Source organism: Nicotiana tabacum, chromosome 9 (assembly GCF_000715075.1).
Source record: "Nicotiana tabacum cultivar K326 chromosome 9, ASM71507v2, whole genome shotgun sequence".
NCBI lineage: Eukaryota > Viridiplantae > Streptophyta > Magnoliopsida > Solanales > Solanaceae > Nicotiana > Nicotiana tabacum.
Genome location: NC_134088.1, coordinates 71970085 through 71974705, shown reverse-complemented (window position 1 = coordinate 71974705; position 4621 = coordinate 71970085).

The following is a 4621-nucleotide window of genomic DNA, read 5'->3' as shown; positions in this document are numbered from 1 at the left end:
CACATGTCCTAATCATACTGACCAAATAGCAACTCCGGAACAAATGGAGCGCACCAATACCTTCCGATGAGCTGATAGCCTACCTGGAGGACTCTCAATCTGTCTAAAGGGACCCGCGGGCATGAAATGCAGCGTCCCCAGGCAAAAGGAATGTCAGCATAAATAATGTACCGAGTATGTAAGGAATGAAAATCAGTAAGTAATAGACATGAGAGAAACATGGAGTAAAAGACTCAACATGTAAGTCTGAATAACTCTGTGAATCATTTCATATTTATAAAGTCATGCATGTACGTATAAATGTCATACCATGCATAAGTATATGCGTTCATAACATCATCAAGCCTCTGAGGTTATCCCATCATATTATCTCAGTCACTGTGGGGTAAATCATCAACGTATACCAACTGATCAGGTGGTAGTGTATATAACGCCATAACCTTTTTCATATCCCGTATACATATTATATACATATATACGTATATATAACGTCATCTGATCATGTGTCCATGTACATGTATAAATACATGAAATGCATAAGAAATACGTTGATAAGATTTGTCGGAATGTCATAAAAATCAATATGTCTCTGATTAATATCATGAATTAAACTTTATCAACTTACGTATTTTCTGAGACCCATGAAGATACGAAAGAATAATAAGACATATTTGGAAACAAGAACATAGGAACCTCTGATATTTCTATGAATATAGTCATTTATGAAATTTGTGTATTTGCTCGTTTCGTTTGTATCGTATTGATCATGCCAAAAAGAAAGAAGGGATACCCTTAACATACCTGAGCCGATTCTCTTGATAATCCCTCTAACATACGTCAATTGCGACACCACGTAATAATGGATCGAAGTAGAAAAAAATCCGTATGATATTCTTGAGAAAGATTACACCGTACTCCTTTAGAATCACAAATTTCCGTTGTTATTATGCAATATAATTTCGTATGAAATTTTTGCTTAAGATCGTTACTTTACTTTGCTGCTCAAGAAATTCTCAAGCATCATCCCTGTTCAATTAAATGAGTTCTACTAATATTCTAGTAGCAGTAGAGAAAAGAAAATAGTTTCAATTTGTCTCCAAAAGTGACATGACTATGTGGAACTTTTTTTATCACACATGTGTTATACTTTGATCAAATGTGTTGTCAAGCCTCCAGCTAGCCAATCATAAGAGGATGTCTTCTTTCCACGTCCACCTACTAAGTAGTGATTAGTCATTCTAGCTACTTACACGTGAATTAATGCCTACACAATTAAGAATTATCTCAAATTACTTAAAATACTACTTACTTTTAACACACTTTCTGTACCCTAATATCATGGTCATGTGGTACCTTGTATGGCACAAGTCCATAAATACCGGGTATTATAGCTTAGACCGTATTTTGTCCTAAAATGTCAAATTTTGACGAAATTCATTTTTTTCGATTTGCTTACCCTCTCACCTTCACGAATTTACTCATCACTTGTTCGAAATAGCATAATGCTTATAATCTCAAAATAATCTCATTCCCGAACTTACGTCGATTAACTTACGACGAAACTATGCGGGATGTAACATCTCATTTTTCGAGCTTCAATCAATTTACTTATGGCACACTTTCACGTACGAAAATATGGGGTGTAACAAATATGACACTGGTTTCATGAAAAATATGCCTATACACTTATATCTATATAACTGTCCGGTAATAAATAGACCACCTGCTGGGGGTATTCTTTTCAATAAATCGAGTGATGTGTACTAAGAAAAAATAAAATAATTTAGGGAGCTAAAATCACATAAGAGACTATATCGTTTCTATCTCCTAAAGGATACTTAAGATTATAATGAAATAAATTAAAGTTCTTGGTTGTCAATCAAATTGTGAAGAATAATGCAGTAACTTTTATTATTGAAAACCAAATACGAAAATGTAAATAAAATATTTCAGGCATGATGACCTTAGACTAAAACAATCGGCATATTAAAATGGAGTAGGGTGACAGGGAAATAGAGAAAAAGTAAACCTTCAATTAAAATTATGGTGTTTTGACTTGCTTAACATTAATAAAATAAGGGTTGCCCAGACCACTTCTTAGTAAATTCCATTAGATATTAATCTCTTACGTAATTGGCTGATTATAGCAAACATAGCCTAGCTACAATTCACCAAGCAAATAAGTGCGACATGACTAAAGTCATCACTTGTGCTCTATGTTTACTAAGAAAAAAAGTACAATATGGGCGGAGAAGTTCGCATGACATCACCAGAAAAAGTTAAACACAATATTATTACAACTTTCACAACAACAAAAAATTCAAATACAATTTAGTTTTTGAGTTTCTTTCAAATATTTCTGAAATAACCACAAACAATTTCATTACCCTTTTAAAAGGGAAACATTCATTTAATCACAAAGGCATAACTCATCCCACTATTGAAAAGTTAGAACCAGCATAAAAACATTGATATATGACTTATCTTCTTTTTCCATTAATGAACATGGTTGGCATTTGGATCACGTGACGCAGTAACAAATTGGAGAAATAGTTAAAAAAGAAAACAATCAATAAGAGCACAGATCGCATTGCAGGAAGACAAATTAGGTTGTTAAAATGTTTGATGCTATAACATAGTTGTAACTAGGGGCGGATCTACCTTTGCCCAAGCAGTATCACATGACACCATTTCGTCGAAAATTCTTCCTAATCATTTATATATAATTCAAATGAAAAAAACAAGAAAACAATAAAATGAAATAAGTGACACTATGATCAATCACTTGGCCTTTGTTGATAACATCGTTATATTTAGTGGTGGTAATTCCATTACTGTCAACCTGGTGATGAAACAAATCAGAAATTATGAAAAGGCCTCGGGCCAGCTTGTCAATAAAGACAAAAGCTTCTTTCTCACTGGGCCTAAAGCTAGTACATACATAATCAACAGGCTGAGACAATGTACTAGTTTCATGGATAAGAGCTTCCCATTCATATATCTAGGATGTCCTATTTATTCTGGGAGAAAAAAGATTTGCTACTTCGACAACATCATTACTAAGGTTGTTAAGATATTAAATAGATGGCAAGGTAAAATGCTCACCTGCGGTGGTAGGGTGGTTCTTATCAAAAGTGTCCTTCAATCTTTGCCAACTTATACTCTTACTGCTCTCAATCCTCCAAAAGCCACTTTGAATCTTATTGAGAAACATATGGCAAATTTCTTATGGGGTACCTCCGGGGCAAAAAAGAATTATCATTGGAGTGCTTGAAAAAATTTGTGCATACCTAAAGAGGAAGGTGGTATTGGGATTAAGAGCTTGGAGGATATTTCTAATACTCTAGATATTAAGAGGTAGTGGAGGTTTGGAACTAAACCTTCATTATGGGCAGAATTTCTCAAGGCCAAGTATTGTTCTAAGACTCATCCTGTGAAAAAGAAATGGGCTTCGGGTAACTCTCAAGCCTGAAAATATCTACTTCTGGCTAGAGATAAAGCAGAAAGTAAAATCACATGGAATATCAACTCGGGGAATTACAATTTTTGGTGAGATAATTGGACTAGTAAAGGTCCACTAGCTCATACCAATCTTTTCTCTATTACAGGTAATATGTCCAAGATCAAAGTCGGTGACTTCATTTCTAATGGAAGTTATGACATGAACAAGCTGAATAACACCCTTCCCAATTATCTTGTTCAGCTTATTGGTAGCATTGATAATTGTCTTACACAAGGATGGAATACCAAACAGTATGGAATATTCAAGCGGCTCTTCATGTAGCATTCCCAAATTGTAAAATTACAGGCACCTGGCCTATGCTATGTGACACTATGGAAAGACTACATCGTGTGGCTAACTTCAGACAAGTTACCTGGAACAAACCAATTGAAGGAAAGATCAAACTCAATACTGATGGAAGCTTCATCAAAGACAATGGAAAAGCTGGAATAGGAAGGGTTGTAAGGTACAGTCTTGGAGATGTTCTAATGGCCTTCTCATTACCTATTCAATGTACTACCAACAATCAAGCGGAAGCTCTGGCTGCAAAATTCGGTACAAGCTGGTGGATCCAAAATGGTTTGGACAGAATTCACATAGAATTGGATTCAATGGTGGTTGCTAACATGCCGATCAAAAAGAGATACCAATAACCTCAAGTTGAAAAAGATCATCACTGATACTACGCATATCCTTAGAAATGCAATATATAAAATATCTCACTGCTTCAGAGAAGCCATTCAAGTGGCCGACTACTTAGCAAAGCTTGCATCTACTAGTGGAACTGGCACCTTTTACTACTTTGTTCAACAACTTCCTAGAGAGGTTAAAGGTTTAATTCAACTAGATAGATGGAAACTACCTACTATTAGATGAAGATATGGAAAATGTAATTTCTTTGTTAGTTGATCTCTTAAAGTATGATGAAAGGATTGAGTAGGTTGCTTCCCTTCATTACAAATTGAAAGATGGTTTCAATCAATTCTTTATTGTAGGAAGAGGTAAGGTCCATGTCCCCCTCTTCTATTTGTACTTTTTTTCTTATGAATATACATGGTAAGGGTCTTTTCTAACCTCCAACACCGTAGGCAACATGTCTGAAGGTGGTGGTTTTAAACA